General features: G+C 40.5%; 1 pseudogene across 1 annotated transcript; it reads left to right on the plus strand.

The window, feature by feature from the left end:
* The first annotated feature begins 3,196 nt into the window (after positions 1-3,196).
* LOC308241324 (mixed lineage kinase domain-like protein) lies at positions 3,197-5,476 on the plus strand (annotated as a pseudogene). Its single transcript has 2 exons — positions 3,197-4,023; positions 5,450-5,476. The product of its transcript is annotated as a mixed lineage kinase domain-like protein (transcript).
* Positions 5,477-17,217: the final 11,741 nt, after the last annotated feature.

Here is a 17,217-nt window from a genome sequence, read left to right on the forward strand (position 1 = left end):
TTTGCCACATCTTAGCATCAATAAAGCTAAACTCATTAGCCCCTCTTCAATTGTCTCTGAAAAGGTTGTTTTATGTTCTTGTAATCCAACATTTTGTCATATTTTTATCTCTTTCTTACAGCCCTTCGTGTATAATCAGTCACCAAAACTCACATTTTCTGAGGTTGGAGTACTACACTGGTAACACCTCATAGAATTATTTATTGAGTTTGTTTTGTAAGCCTATATAGTAATGGTCAGTAGCATCATTTATGTCAGAAATCTAAAATTTAGGGTTAAGATTATTAGAAAATACAAAGTGGGATATTTCATGTTGAAAAAGAAATGAAACCCACACAAAAAAAGATTTAACAATTATGAAACTTTTTAAACTTAATAAAATGGAAAATAAAAATTTTTACAATCATAAAACCAGGGAGGATTTTAATAACATAAAAAGTAAACATTACTGCATTTGAAAAGCAATACATATTCAGACTGTCAAACTACTACAGCAGGAAGGTAGGGGAGGGTTGCGGGGGTAAGAGATCAACCGAAGGACTTGTATGCATACATATAAGCACAACCAAAAGACGCAAGACACTGGAGGAGGGGGGGACAAGGGCAAGTGCCGGGGGGTAGGGGAGGACAGGGGGGAGGTCAGTGGGGGAAAAAAAAGAGAAAGACATATGTACCACTATTTGTAATACCTTAAACAATAAAATTTAAAAAATAAATAAATAAATAAATAAAGTACTTAGTTCTCCAAAAAAAAAGAAAGAAAAGCAATACACATTCAGTCGAAACAGACATACAACATTTAAAAAGGATGACTACATAGACTACATACAAAGTCACAAAGAAAGGCTTGAAAAGTAAAAATTAACAATACAAGATATATTCACTATTAAAGCAAATAAAGATAAAATACAATGATCTTACAAATGAAAAAGCCATAATTTAGAATGCAATAAAAATAAATTACCAGGAAAATAAAATTAATAATGACAGACAAAATACATTTTTCATAAGTAATATAGAATAGCCATAAATTTACTCAGTCCACTTACTTTCAGTTTCTCTGCGTACCTATTGGTGGACCAAAAATAAACCATCAGTAGAGCAACACAGGCCCAGAGATCACACTTTAAACTGAACAGATCTTAAAATGTCCTACAAATCAGTATGAACATGGTAAAAGGCCAAACACAAAAATGAATCAAGTGTATTAATATGGAAGTCATAAAAAAGCACAAATATTCAACACATGAAACTATGCTAATAGGCTAGTAATCAAGATTATGTAAAGTAAATTAACAAGACCTTTTAAAAGTTTGCTAACATCAAGTCTTAAGGGAACTTGTAGGGAAAATAGGCCTCCATGCTTTGGTGATGAGAGAATAAATTGGCAGAGCCACTTGGGGAACAATTTGATACTATCCCTTATAATTACCCAGGTACCAGTGAACCAGATACCGTGTCATCTTATGCTGTGAAGGGAAACTTGCCTTCTTGCACCAGGAGACATATACAAAGATGTCTGTTTCATGATGTTCATAAAAGCAATAAATTGAAGGGAAAAATAGCCCGAAAGTCCTCAGTAGGAGAGTATGGAACACATATTATGGAATACAGATTAAAACTTGTTAGATCTATTTCATTAACACATCTTTTAGAATGAAAACAAAATCCCCATAGTACTCGATAGGGAAAATACATTTCAGACTCAAGAAGGTAGTTTCATCAGATGGAGATGTGAAATAAGGAAAAGAAAATCAAGCTGGGAGGTAATTAATGGTCAAAGGGAATTCACTTTATTCTAATTTTCTAGTTTTTTTAAAAGGAGAATATTCTCATGTACTATTTGTATGGCTAGGCAATTGTATCTTTTAATAAGATTTCCCAGTATGAAAATCACTGGTTAAAAGGGAATAATAATAGCCCTGACCAGTGTGGCTCAGTTGGTTAGGCCAGTGGTCGGCAAACTGCGGCTCTGTTGACTAATGAGTTTGCCGACCGCTGGTTAGGCATTGTCCCATGTACTAAAAGGTTGCCAGTTTGAGACCCAGTCAGGGCATGTGCCTGGAGTTTCGTCCTCGATGACCAGTAGGGGACATGCAGGAGGCAGCTGATCAATGTTTCACTCTCACATGAATGTTTCTCTCTCTATATCCCTTTCTCTCTCTCTAAAAATCAATAATATATAAATAAATAAATAAATATATATATATATATATATATATATATATACACACACACACACACACACACACACACACACACACACACACACACATATGGAAACAATCATAAATGTTTTTAATAATTTTGTTAGTCCTGGACAGCAAGCCATCTCTACCTTACTTGAAATTTCGGGGAGACCTCTTCAGCCATTTAAATCACAGACACGCTTGAGGTTCCCGCGGCCAGTAGTAAATATGCAGGAGATTCTGGGACTTGAACCAATTTCATGGGTTTCTTCCAGGTATGGGTAAATTGGGGAACACCATCATTGTTTGTACGTGTACAAACAATGTGACACGATGCAGGACTGCAAGAAACAGTGCGAGCGTCTAAGGAGCCGCATCCACGGCCTGCCGAAGCCTCTCAAGAGCTCCAGGCCCGAGGAGAGAGGAACCTGCACCCTGGGACCATCACTGCCCTGAACAGTTTCCAGGCTGCCCTAGAGGAAGCTAAGAAGCAGATAAATAACTTCAGCAATAAATCCTATTTCCATACGTTTCTAACATCAAGGAAGGACAGAGGCCTCTGTAGAGATGGGAACAAAAGGCTGAACGATGTCCACCAGGAGCTCTCATGGGGTGCCTGTTTCAAGCATCAGCCGAGAAGCATGGGAACAAGAAGATCGGCAGGATGCAGAGGACTGGCGAGTCTTCCAAAGTCTAAGTGGAAGTGAAATTATCGAAGCGTCAAAGGAGCAATTGAAAAAAATGATGTGGAAAAATGAGGCCCTGTCCGGTTTGACTCAGTGGATAGAGCGTCGGCCTGCAGACTGAAAGGTCCCAGGTTCGATTCCGGTCAAGGGCACGTACTTTGGTTGCGGGCACATCCCCAGTAAGGGGTGTGCAGGAGGCAGCTGATCGATGTTTCTCTCTCATCGATGTTTCTAACTCTCTATCCCTCTCCCTTCCTCTCTGTAAAAAATCAATAAAATATATTTTTTTAAAAAATGAGGAAGCACTACTTAGAGAAATGAATGAAGGAGGTCCCAGAATATAAAATCAAGGAGTTTAAGAAGGAGGGGCTTGTAGAACCTGATTGGATCCTGTTAAGGAAAAATATATTCAGCAAAGTTTTTCAAGGAAAATACCACCCATCTCCAGTGGCCATAAAAGTATTCAACAACGTGCAGGTCAGAAACACTGGAACAGGGAGGCAAATTTTCAATCATGAGATCAGAACCATGAAGAAATTTGATTCTCCTAACATCCTGCATATATTTGGGGTTTGCATTGATGAAACAGTGGCCCCACCTCAGTCCTCCATTGTCATGGATCACTGTGAGCTCGGGACCCTGAGGGAAAGCTGGATCAGAAAAATGACCTCACCTAGACTGAGCCCATCGCCCTGGCCGTGGGGGGCAGTAATGGCTTACACAGGCTGCCTCATTCAGAAACCCTGAACTCCACAGAAACATCAGCAGCAGGCGCTTCCTGGTAACCAATGGCTACCAAGTGATGCTTTCAGGATTTGAGTTGAGCAAAACACAGACTTCCATCAGCAGGACAACTAAGAAAAAAAAAAAAAAAAAAAAGCACAGAGAGTTCCACAGCATACATCTCACCTCAAACACTGGCAAATGGGTCTAATAAATACAACATAACAGGTGAAATAGACAGCTTTGGAATTGTCCTCTGGGAAATGGTCCCTGGGAAGATCCCGTTTGAAGGCTGTGATTTTAAGAAGATCCATGCGCTGGTGGCTGTGGACCAGCACCAGGAGCCACTGGGTGAAGCTCGCCCTTCACCGTTGCAGGAGTTCATTGATGATGGCCAGGCATATGAGCCCTCCAGGCGGCCTTCTGTTAGGACAGTGGTCGGCAAACTCATTAGTCAACAGAGCCAAATATCAACAGTACAACGATTGAAATATCTTTTGAGAGCCAAATTTTTTAAACTTAAACTTCTTCTAATGCCACTTCTTCAAAATAGACTCTCCCAGGTATTGGTATTTTGTGGAAGAGCCACACTCAAGGGGCCAAAGAGCCGCATGTGGCTCACAAGCCGCAGTTTGCCGACCACGGTGTTAGGAAATCTCAGAGAAGCTGTCTATCTTTTACAAAGCTGGGGACTGAAACTGAAACTCAGGAGTCCCTGGACAGGAACCTGGAAGAGGCAGAAGCTGGGCATCTTACCCTCTCCTAGCCTTTGGCATGGAGTTATTTGTGAGTGCAGGGAGGCAGAACTTCTCTGTTACAAAGAGAAGACAGTTCCAGTCATGCAAAGCACATCCCCTTCCAAACGATATTGTCAAAAATAGGCCTTTGATAGACACTGTGATAGATGTTGTGCAAAAAACGTATCTCTCTCTGCCTTGACACCTCTTAGCACCGTGACTTTGAAGCTCCTCCCATCGCAAAGTGGAGTCTACACATGAAACTAATATATTATTGTATGTCAATTATATTTCAACTAGAGGCCCAGTGCACAAAATTTGTGCACTGGGTAGCGGGGGTGTCCCTCAGCCCAGCCTGCACCCTCTCCAATCTGGGATCCCTCTCACAATCCAGGACTGCTGGCTCCTAACCACTCACCTGCCTGCCTGCCTGATTGCCCCTAACCACTTCTGCCTGCCAGCCTGATCACCCCCTAACCACTCCCCTGCCAGTCTGATCGATGCCTAACTGCTCCGCTGTAGCCTGGTCACCCCTAACTGCCCTTCCCTTCTGTCCTGGTTGCCCCTAACTGCCCTCCTCTTCTGGCCTGATCGCCCACAACTGCCCTCCCCTGCCGGCCATCTTGTGGCGGCCATCTTGTGACCACATGGGGGTGGCCATCTTGTGCGAGGGTGTGATGGTCAATTTGTATATTACCTCTTCATTATATAGGATGGAAAAGAAATATTCTCTCTTACAAACTGAAATGTTTATAGATGATGCAATTACATAACTGATTGCAATTTTAAATATATCTGGTTTCATTCAAAATAATCCAGGGAGAGAAGAAATAATTATAAAGAAAAAAGTTACTAGTAGCTATGATTGCTAACTATTGAATCTAGATGATGGGTACATATGGTTCATATGCTCTTTTCTTCTCTTCTGCATATGCTTAAAACTTCCCACAATAAAATGATTTTTTGAAATGGAAAAGAAATAATAATAATTTTGTTAGTCCTGTTAATTGTTCCTCCTTGTCCCAAGAAGGGTTCTTCAGAGAGGTAGCAAACCAGGATTTTCATCTGTTGATCTTATACTAGTATTTGCTTATGGCTTGTCTGTCTTTAATAGAATGGAGATGAGCACCTGATCATATAGAGTATCATAGACATAAACTTCTAATTAAATGATAAACTGATAAGCAAATAATTCCACTAAATATTGATTGGTGTATTGAAAAGTTCACAAAATCCATTTCACATTTTTTGGTAGACTGAGTACCCATTTAATGTATCATAATTGTGAGATTATTTCATAGGGAAAAGAGATAGGTTTTCTTAAGCAATTTATTACTGTCTAAAATGAACATAGCTGCATTTCAGAATGATTGTAATTGCCAAATTAGTAAAATTTCAAAGCAACTAAACCAGTATTTCTTTTCTTTTTAGCTTTATATGATATATAATTGACAAATAAATGTTGTCTATATTTACAGTATACAAAGTAAAGTTTTGAAATATGTACACATTGTGAAATGATTACACAACCAAACTAATAAACATGTCCATCATTTCTGTTCATATATTTTAACTACATGAGTTTTTTAGGAGATTTCTTTATAAGCATTCCATGACTGTTTTTAGGTAGCATGAATGACTATCATGAAACGTGTTATTTTGACAGTTAAAATGTATTGACAAAGTGTTATGGGAGTGAAAAAATAAAATGATAGGTGTAGGAAAATGACAAAACAAATTAGATGAGATAAATTTATTGAGTGACTACAGTAATGTTTCTTAGAATAAAGAAATAAATCAATGCCTAAGTAAGCAGCAGGGATGATTTGATTTGATTTTAATTGGGAAAATTTTTTAAAGAACATTAACAAGAGAATAGTTGTTCTGATAATGTCATAAACAAAAAGCATAGATAAGAACGAAGTACAAGAAAATGTAATATTAAATTGGTAACCAATTTGCAAGTAATTTGAGTAAAAGAAGAAAGTAGTAAATGATAAATATAAAAGATGTGATAAACAATAAAGGAAAGAAATTCTTAAAAAAAATGATTTTGGCGCCGAAGCCGGTTTGGCTCAGTGGATAGAGCGTCGGCCTGCGGACTGAAGGGTCCTGGGTTCGATTCCGGTCAAGGGCATGTACCTTGGTTGCGGGCACATCCCCAGTGGGAGGTGTGCAGGAGGCAGCTGATCGATGTTTCTCTCTCATCGATGTTTCTAGCTCTCTATCCCTCTCCCTTCCTCTCTGTAAAATATCAATAAAATATATATATTTTAAAAAAAATGATTTTGGAATGAGACCAACTCACTGAGGAACTCAGAAATTCATTCAGGTTCAGCAACCATCCAGAGACCTCTGACAGAGATGTAACTGCAAGTCCAAGATTAGGGTATCAGCAGGGTTAGTCCTGCTCAAACCTGTAGGAGAGCATCCTTCCGGTTCTAGCTTCTGGTGTTTGCTGGCAACCCTGCCCTGGGTGTTCCCTGGCCTGTGCCAGTATGATTTCCATCCCTGCCTCCATCAGCACATGATCTTTTCCCCTGCATGTTTGTTTTTTTGTCCAAATCTTCCTCTTCTTATAGGGACACTGGACATATTGAATTAAGGGCCAGCCCTAATGATATCGTCTTAAATAGGTTATATCTGCAAAGACCCTAATTCCAAATAATGTTTCTATCTCTCTCTCTCTCTCTCTCTCTCTCTCTCTCTCTCTCTCTCTCTCTCTCTCAACTGAAGCCCCATATAAAAAGGTACTTTCTGCTGCAGGGTTAGAAAAATTTTGTGTGACATAGCATGCTTTCTTTAACATTAAGACTAAATCTGGAAAAATGGAGCCTACTATCATCATCAACCCGACATTTTCAAAAAGAGCATGGACAGCCCTAGCCATTTGGCTCAATGGATATAGCATCGTCCTGTGGACCAAAGGGTCCTGGGTTTGATTCCATTCAAGGACATACGTACCTTGGTTGCAGGCTCCTACCCGGCCCGGGGCCTGTTCAGGGCTCCTGCAGGAGGCAGCCAATAGATGTGTTTTCTCTGGCATCAGTGTTTCTCTCTGTCTTTCCCTCTCTCTTCCACTCTCCCTAAAAATCAATGGAAAAATACCCTTGGGTGAGGATTAACAAAAAAAAAAAACAAAACAAAACGAAAAAAAATCAAAACAAAACAAAAAAAGAAGTGAGAGAAAACAGATAAACCTGTGGCCCTGGGCATGAATTTAGAGTTTTCTGGCCCATAGGTCTTACAAGACACTGGACTCTTTCTGCCTCGGAGGTCGATGTATCCTAGACACTGAAGTTTACAAAACTCCTTCCTTGTAATATTGTATGGTCATAAGATATTTGGTCAATATTTCTACGTCCCTTTTTTAACCTATAAAATAAAGTAAATAGACTAGATAACTACCAAAATCTATTCCTACACCAATAATTTGCATTCCTTTTTTGCAAGAAGTCATTAATTATTGTGACAACCCTTGAAACCCCAATGACATACGTTAAGTACCCTGATTCAAGTTAAATTAAAAGATTTTAGATATTTCTCTGCCTTCAAAGTGGATCATGGACCTTCACATTCTCCTTCTTCTTTACTTCCATCTCTGTTTTGGCATTGCCATTTTCTTTTCTAAGATAGTTAGGACAATAGATTATTCTCTCCAGGGAAATTAATGAGCTTAGTGTGAAGCACAAAGGATAGGAAATAACCATTTAACAAAAGAAGAGAAAGGAGGAAGTGAGGTCATAGACACCAAATGCCTATAACTTTTAAAGATGGAAACCAGCAATAATGAGGTGTCAGAAAGGTCAGACAGATAAGTACTGAACTGAGAGGTTTCTGGTTACATAGGCATTTGAGACTGTAAATGGACTGCATGCTCTCTGCCAGCCCCCCACCACAGAAAGATGCTTCATGCTCTGCTGTGCTTTTGACAACACCCCTTAGCCCTTCTCCTGCAGTCATGAGTAATAACCCCAAAACCCCTGCAAAGACGTCTCTCACCCCCACTGTGGGCAGGTGCAGTCATTCAAAATACACACCAATTCCACAGAGAAAAAGACTTCATGACGGCATTGCAATTGATCTCCTCGCTGCTAAAGTCAAATCCACGTGACCTATATCCACGCACAGATTAGCTCAGATGGAAAACTGAAAACTAGTGACAGTGAATCATGCAGTGAATCCAGGAGCTCATAAATAAATAACGTTCCTGCGGGTAGAAAACTTGGAGTTGAAATAAGAATGTCTGATATAATGAAAAACAGAAAGGTTAGAATCAAAATATATACCTTTGGGGGAACTGATGTAAAAAAAAATTTTCAATATCTAAAATAGATCTTCACTGTGGGTTAGCTAAGTGAGGGAGGTTGCATCAGTAGCCACGTGATGGATAGAACCTAAGTTTGAGGAGTTTAATAATTCTGTTTGATTGACTCCTTACAAAGATAAAATAGAGTAATTATTATAAAGTTTAAAGATGAATAAGCAAAAAATAAACCTTCATTTTAGCTTCCCCCCAAGTCCTAATCTCTGATAGTAACCACAGTTACAAATTGGTAGCCCAAATACAGTATATATCTATATGTAGACACATATATTTAAAATACGTTTATATTTACATTTGACACATATAGCTACTGACATAAATATATTTTATCTATACATATGCTTTTGATGCGAATGGGTTCATATTTTAAACCTTTATGCATATTTTATTTTTTTTCCATTCACTATAAGTCCCACTTCATGGGGATAGATCCCAGCTCCAATGCTTAATACCTGTACGACCTTAAGATATGCTGCTCACATCCTTGATTGAGTGGCTCAGTTGATTGGGAGTCACCACATGCACTGAAAGGTTGCCAGTTTGATTTCCGGTCAAGGCATATACCTGGGTTGTGATCCCTAATCCAGGCAACCAATGGATGCTTCTCTCTTACATCAATGCTTCTCTCTCTCTCTCTCTCTCTCTCTCTTTCTTTCTCTCTCTCCTCTCCATTTCCTCCCTTTAAGCATGTCTTCAGGTGAGGATTAAAATAAGTAAATAAATAAATAAATAAATAAATAAATAAATAAATAAATAATTTTTAAAAAATATAAGCTTGAATATTTAAAAAAGATATGCTGCTCACATTCTCTGTGTTTCCGTTTCTCCATCAAGAAGTAGAGATAAGAGTGGTATCTACCTCATAAAATTATTAAAAGTTGTTGATAGGATTAAATGAAAAACTGTATTATAAGATCTTAGAATAGTGTTGGCACATCAAAGGGCTGTGTGCTAGCTATCCTATATAATAAAAGCCTAATATGCTAAGTGTTCAGTTGTCCAGTCATTCGTTCAACCAATCGAAGCATAATATGCTAATGATATGCTAAGGCCACTCAACCGCTCACGAAGATGTGCACTAACCACCAGAAGGCAGACACTCTGACCAGTAGGTTAGCTTGCTGCTGGGGTCCAGCTGATTGGGACTGAGCGAGATGGGCCGGATACACCCTGGAGCCCTCCCGAGGTCCCTCACCAGCTGGCCAACATCCTGCATCCTTCCCCAGTCCCAATTGTGCACCATTGGGGTCCCTTGGCCTGGCCTGAAGCCTCTCACAATCCGGGACCCCTCAGAAAATGTCAGAGAGCTGGTTTTGGTTCAATACCGCAGGCCAGACCGAGGGACCCCACTGGTGCACAAATTTGTGCACCAGGCCTCTAGTTATTTTGATAATCATCAACATCATCATGATCATCTTTATCATCATACATAATGGATGGTGTGGTACTCTGATTCAAGTCACTTCTGATGACTTATAACCATGCCTCTTACTGCTAGCTGCAGTAACCACGGGGACTACCAGGCACAAACTCACATTCCAGGGTGGAGTCCATAGCCAATGATTGGCTGATATGGGAATATCAGTGCTCAGCCTCTTTAGCCTCCATTAGGACAATTCTGAAAGGCTATGCCATATCCAGAGCTCTCTGTAGGCTCAGGAGCCAGTTTGCTCACTCCTATTTTCCCCACTCAATTTATACTTACAGATATAAATACTGAGATCACTCACCAATCAATGTGCTTCATACAATTTCCTATCACAGTTCGTTTCCAGGTTACTCCCAATCTAAAATAGTCAGACAGAGAAAAACAAATACATGTGTAAGATAACATTTATATGTGAAATCTAAAAAATATCTAACTCATAGAAACAGAAATAAAATGTTGGTTTCCAGGAATTAAGGGGTAGAGAAAATGGGGAGATGTTGGTCAAAGGATACAAACTTCCAGTTATAACTAAGTTTCAGAGATCTAATGTACAGCACAGTGACCCTAGTTAACAATACCTATTGTGTACTGGAAAGTTGCTATAAGAGTAGAGCTTAACATTCTCACTATAATAACAACAACAACAAAATGCCAATTATGTGGGGTGAAGGATGTATTAACTAACCTTATTGTGGTAAGCATTTCACAATACATATATGTATCAATTCATCAAGTTATACACCTCCAATTTACACGATGGCATGTTTCCATTCTATCTCGGTAAAGCTGGAAAACGCACAACACACACACACACACACACACACACACACACACACACACACACGCACGCACACAGTTAAGGCTCCAGCTTAGAGATAATACCCTGAGAAGGTAAGATACCATCTTTCAGGTTGTGGTACACAAAATAAATCGGTGACCACTACACTGTGCTGTTTCTGTAATTAAAATAGTAAAGTCTATAAAGAGGCCAAATAGAAGCAGAAGTGGCAATTTTTAACATCATTCCCAATAACCCATTTGGGAAATTTATCTTCCCATCTTTGCAGTGTACACTTCACACATCCAGAGGTCCTCATGCATGGGACGCAATGGGAACCTCGTCAAACCTTATGCTGTGGCTGCCACCCAGTTATTCTGGGCTCCTCACTGTAAGAGGCCAGCAGGTAGGAAGAAGAGTCATCACCCTAGCAGGGGTAATTGATGCTAATAATCAGGAGATATGTCTTCTGGCTGCTCCCAGGTCCAGTTTTAATGTTAAAGGCACAAATATAGAGCCATGATGTAAAAAGGACTTGGTAACCAGGGGCTCAGTGGTTTCATGATTACAGGTCTAGACTACCCTTATAGGTAAGACACCTGACCTGCAGACATGTGCGGGCATCCCATATATAATGAGGGCAATACAGACTGGATTCTGGAAGTGGTTATGATGATTATTAGTTATGGACTCTAAATCACCTGCTTCATTGAGGGCCATAATCCATTTTACTAACAATTTTTTTTTAAGTTTTTCTGAGGAAACTTGAGCAATGATAACCTTGAAGAAGCACGTCCCAAATGGGGTGAACTTACCAGAAAAAAAACATGAGCAGATCTGAGCAACATAAGGGGAGGACTGCAGCATATAGCACACTGCCCAGATCCCTCCTCCTGCTCAAAGAATGCAGTTATAATTACATTGCAGGCCATATTTTTCCTCTCCCTAATCTTGCCTTTCTCACTTCCTCATTCCCCAGTAAATATTCTGCATTTGCTTCTTCTCAGAACCTAACCTAAGACATCATATTATGAGTATCTTTCTATGCCAGTGGATGAATATCTATCTCATTAAAATTCCTGCATACTTTCTTATTGTATATATAAATTATGATAGCATAATTTACTTAATAATGAGTTAGGTAATTCTTCAGGCAAACTAGACTAGAACTCATGGTGACAGAAAGTACACATCACAACAGCAACGAATGAGTCAAAAGTGTAGCCTCTCTGTTCATCACTTAAGATGACTCACTGTCATTCACAATGCTTATGGTTCATTTATCATAACTGACTCTTTTTTAAAAAAATGGCTTTATATTTGCTGACAGGATTACAAGGAGAAGTCACTGATCCTGTGTGGGAATGTATTTCCTTGATACTATTTTATTGCATTGGTTGACAGATGATAATAAGTGTATGTGAGTAAATGGATAAGTAAGAATACAGGAGAACTTGTATTCTTGAGAAGAAAATATAAAATTTATGGTAAAGTAATTTTAAAGAACTGAGTTAGGTATTTAAAAATGCAGGTTGTAAACAGCAAGCATTTTTATTTATAGCTTGTATTTAAAATCTGCACTCCAGTTACTTTCCCACTCCTGAAAGATCAGTGATATCTGTGTTTTACTTAAAAGTATTAGAGAGAAACAGTCTGTCTTTGGAAGTCTTTAGTGCTGCTTAAATGGTCCTATGCCCTTTTATTCATGCACAAAGTTTCCATTACTCTCTATATATCAAAGACATAACTTTTATCTCTAGTTCAAGAACCACATGTACAATTTTTCCCTCAACATCTCTATTTACATAGATCAGTATAGCAAGATTTTTACAAATCACATATCTGATCAAGTATTAATACCCAGAAAATATAAATAACTTCTAAAACTAAAAAATCAAAATCAAAAATCAAAGGACTTGAATAGACATCTCTCCAAAGAATATATACAACAAATGGTCAATAAGCACATAGAAGGATGCTTAACATCACTAATCATTAGAGAAATACAAATCAAAACTACAATGAGATACTACATCATACCTATGATTGATCTTACATGCGGTACTTAAAATAATCAAAATAATAGAGACAGAATAAAGAATGATGGTTACCAGGGGCTAAGGAGTGGGAGAAATGTGGAGTTATTGTTTACTGGACACAAAGTTTCATTTTTGCACGATAAAAAGGGCTATAGATATGGGTGGTGGTGATGATTGTACATTATGAATATATTTAAAACCACTGAAGTAGGCACCTAAAAAATGGTTAAGATAGTGAATTTTATGTTGTATGTTTTACCAGAATAAGAAATTTGGGAAAGAATCAGATATAAGAGAAAATATAGCAATGTTCTGTATTCATAGTTTCTCTTTCCCCTGTCCTCAATCTGGTCCTCTTCCATATCCTCAATTTCTGCAATGACACCACCATGCATCCGCGTACGCAGATGAGAAACCCAATATTCATCCTTGAATTTTCTCTTTTTCTCACCTTTTATATCTAATCCTTTAAAAAAATTTTTTAATTAAACATTCCTGTCTCTCTGGAACACCTGCCATCTCCCCCCATGCTGTAATTTCTGTGAAGTCATCAAATGGCAGTCTTGCTGGTACTGGCTGCAGTAGTATTGATGAATTGTTCTATCATAAAATTAAACATGAGCACTTTTCAAGCTTCTTCAGAAATATTTTCTAGAATAATTTGGGACAACCACTCATTTTGGGATGGAAACAAGCCATATTGCATGAACAAAATAACCATTTGAAATAGGACATGTGATTCCTAGTTGAAATGTTTTATTCGAAGATGATTACAGAAAAAGTAAAAAAAAATGGAAGACTGACCTTTGATGTTTTTATCTTTTAAAAATATTTATGTTTCTATGTATATGTATATAGATATGGAAGAGGACCAGATTGTGGGCCCAGTGCATGAATTTGTGCGCCTTGAAAGGAACTGTGGGCTGCAGGGCTGCAGTGGGCACAGGGGCTGGTCTCAGCCCATCCTCGGCACCCCCACCAGGCCCCTCCTGCCACTGCTGCTCATACCCACTGACAGCACAGCAATTAGGGCCAGCACCAGCAGCAGGTGCAAGCAGCGGCTGCTGCCCCAACTGCCCCTCAGGAGCAGGGGAAGGTGGAGAAGCCCTCAGGGGTGACTTGGGCTGGCAGCCACTGATCACACCCACTGATGGCACAGAGCAATTGGGACCGGTGCCGGGGACTGGCAGCAGGTGCGAGTGGGGCCAGCGCCAGAAGCAGGTGCGAGTGCTGGGCGGGACCACAGTGCACAGGAGCAAAGAATTTTCAGTAACCAACAGAAGCTTGCTCTATGACAGCGACCGGCGCCCCGCTTTGGCCTGGCACCCTCACTCATCTGCTCCACCATCCCACCTTGGCCAATGCCCACCATGTTCTGCACTCTGCCGCCTGCTGCCCACACCCACCATGTTCCATTCATGCCCCCTGGTGATCAGTGCACATCATAACAACTGGCAGTTCGGTTGTTACACTGTTTGGTCTATTTGCATGTTAGCCTTTTATTATATACTAGAGGCCCAGTGCATGAAATTCGTGCATGGGGGGAGGTGTGTCCCTCAGCCCAGCCTGCACCCTCTCCAATCTGGAACCCCTCGAGGGATGTCCGACTGACCATTTAGGCCCGATCTAATGGGCAGTTGGACATCCCTCTCACAATCCAGGACTGCTGGTTCCCAACTGCTCGCCTGCCTGCCTGCCTGATTGCCCCTAACCGCTTCTGCCTGCCAGCCTGCTCACCCCCTAACCACTCCCCTGCCAGCCTGGTTGCCCCTAACTGCCCTTCCCTGCTGGCCTGATTGCCCCCAACTTCCCTCCCCTGCAGGCCTGGTCACCCCTAACTGCCCTTCCCTGTAGGCCTGGGTCCCCCACAACTGTCCTCCACTGACTGCAGGCCTGGTCTCCCCCCAACTTCCCTTCTCTGCAGGTCTGGGTCCCCACCAAATGCCCTTCCCTGCAGGCCCGATCACCCCCAACTTCCCTCCCCTGCAGGCCTGGTCACCCCCAACTTCCCCTGCAGGCCTGGTCACCCGCAACTTCCCTCTCCTGCAGGCCTGGTCCCCCCCCAACTGCCTTCTCCTGCAGGCCTGGTTCCCCCCAACTGCCCTTCCCTGTAGACCTGGGTCCCCTGCAACTGTCCTCCACTGACTGCAGGCCTGGTCTCCCCGCAACTGCCCTTCCCTGCAGGTCTAGGTCCCCACCAAATGTTCTTCCCTACAGGCCCGATCACCCCCAACTTCCCTCCCCTGCAGGCCTGGTCACCCCCAACTTCCCCTGCAGGCCTGGTCACCTGCAACTTCCCTCCCCTGCAGGCCTGGTCACCCCCAACTTCCCCTGCAGGCCCAGTCACCCCCAACTTCCCTCCTCTGCCGGACTTGTCACCCCTAACTTCCCTCCCTTGCAGGCCTGGTCCCTCCCAACTGCCCTCCCCTGCTGGCCATCTTGTGGAAGCCATCTTGTGTCCACATGGGGGCAGCCATCTTGTGTGTTGGCGTGACGGTCAATTTGCATATTACTCTTTTACTAGATAGGATGATGAAATTATTTTTATAGAAGCAATTGCAGCTACCTCAAATATCTTTCCGTCACTATAGGCTATAAAATAAATACCTCATGAGAGTGGTTTGGTCAAAGATGCACATGAGTCCTGACTGGTTTGATTCAGTGGATAGAGCGTCGGCCTGTGGACTCAAGGGTCCCAGGTTTGATTCCAGTCAAGGGCATGTACCTTGGTTGTGGACACATCCTCAGTAGGGGGTGTGCAGGAGGCAGCTGATCGATGTTTCTCTCTCATCGATGTTTCTAACTCTCTATCCCTCTCCCTTCCTCTCTGTAAAAAATCAATAAAATATATTTTTAAAAAAAGATGTAGACACAATTATCTCTAAAGAATCCCAACAGCCGAAACCGGTTTGGCTCAGTGGATAGAGCGTCGGCCTGCAGACTGAAGGGTCCCAGGTTCGATTCCGGTCAAGGGCATTTACCTTGGTTGCGGGCACATCCCCAGTGGGAAATGTGCAGGAGGCAGCTGATCGATGTTTCTCTCTCATTGATGTTTCTAACTCTCTATCCCTCTCCTTTCCTCTCTGTAAAATATCAATAAAATATATTTTAAAAAAAATAAAGAATCCCAACATGGAAGGTGAAAATATGAGTGGCACGTGTGACAACATTTTGGTGTATGTAATAATAATAGCAATAGAGGCCGGAAAAAAATATTTCTTATGACCCTGTCCAAATATACTTTTTAGAGGTTTTCCATTTTTCTACTTTACATTTGAATGACTCCTTTTCCATTGTGATTAGTGTGATGCTTAGGTAAATATATTACTTATTCTAGGCTTTCCAGCTGCCCAGATGACACATGTTTTTAGATTTAAGGTTGAGATTTTTTTTTTTTTTATTTAAGAAAAACAAGAGCTAGATTTAATGACTGCTTCAACATTTTTTAAATGTTCAACCTTGGAAATCTAGATAATGTATTGTACTTCTTTGATCCTTGGCTTCCAACTATGTAGTTGGAACAATAGGAATGCTAATACCTACCTCAAACTGGTTATTGTGAGGGTAAAAATATAAAAGTCACCTCACAGTCCTTATTACTCAGGCACTCAATAAATAGTAGCTCCTAATGTCATTAATACTAAGCATTTGGGTTGTTGTTTTTTTGGCCTTTGAATACAATCACGGGTAAAATTACCCTGTTAAACTTTGCAAAGCCAACTAAGTATGATTTATAGCAACAAAATGAGATACAGATTGAGGTGATTATATGGTTATTATTATTATCTACACGAGACAGTGGTTTCTAGGGTCATACTAAAGTTATTTTATCAGAATGAGGTGATAGGACATGAATTCTACCCCATTGTGATGAAGAAGTGAAAGTTCAAATGCAACAGTTTATGGCATATAACTGATAAATGAAATCTGAATCTGAGATGTTAAAATTGAATAGGACCATAGAGACAACATAAACCATCCTTCTCATTTTCCAATCTCTAAGGACTGAAACTTGAGAAACTTACTGATTTCACACAGAGCAGACTAGCAGAAGCAAAAGTAGAAAATAGATGTTTTAAACCTCCATCCCAGTGTTCTTTCTAATACTGCATCATGCAAATGAAGAGAAAATTAATCCCCAAGTTATTTTCTTATTTTACATTCAGAGTACTTTGGATAGAAAATGTCTAGATTATTTTGGAAACATCATCAGGGATATAAACAGTTGGCTATGCTTGCCAACATCTTGGAGAAACTTAAATGTTGGTTAAATTTCTGGGGGAAATTTTATTTAACTGCGCCCACATAG

This window comes from Plecotus auritus, assembly GCF_963455305.1.
Source record: "Plecotus auritus genome assembly, chromosome: 2".
NCBI classification, from domain to species: Eukaryota; Metazoa; Chordata; class Mammalia; order Chiroptera; family Vespertilionidae; genus Plecotus; species Plecotus auritus.